The 464-nt window shown below is 39.4% G+C and overlaps 1 protein-coding gene across 2 annotated transcripts in view; it reads left to right on the plus strand.

Annotated features, from left to right (window-relative positions):
• INTS7 (integrator complex subunit 7) overlaps positions 1 to 464 on the plus strand; it is a 101977-nt gene that overhangs the window by 47951 nt on the left and 53562 nt on the right. The gene's annotated exons all lie outside the window — the stretch shown is intronic.

Genomic DNA, 464 nt, shown 5'->3' on the forward strand with positions numbered 1-464 from the left:
TAGAGACGGGGTTTCACCGTGGTCTCGATCTCCTGACCTCGTGATCCACCCGCCTCGGCCTCCCAAAGTGCTGGGATTACAAGCGTGAGCCACCGCACCCGGCCAATTCGCCATTATTTTTAAAAATTACACATATATGAAATAATATTCATATCTCTCTTAAGTAAGCAAAATATGATGGGGGTTTCAGAATAGTTTTACGTTTACAGAAAAATTGAGATGATAGTACACGGGGTTCACACATTCCCCTACCATTTCCCCTATTATTGACATGTTACAATAGTATAGTACTTTTGTTATAAATGAACCAATATGATACATTGTTATTATTAACCAAAGTTCATTCTTTATTCATAATTCTTTAGTTTCTACCTAGTGTCCTTTTTATGTATCAACATAGTTTACATTTAGTTATCTTGCCTCCTGAGGCTCCCCTAAAGAGTTTGGAGGCTGGGCGCGGTGGC

This window comes from Hylobates moloch, unplaced genomic scaffold (assembly GCF_009828535.3).
Source record: "Hylobates moloch isolate HMO894 unplaced genomic scaffold, HMol_V3 SCAFFOLD_18, whole genome shotgun sequence".
Lineage (NCBI taxonomy): Eukaryota > Metazoa > Chordata > Mammalia > Primates > Hylobatidae > Hylobates > Hylobates moloch.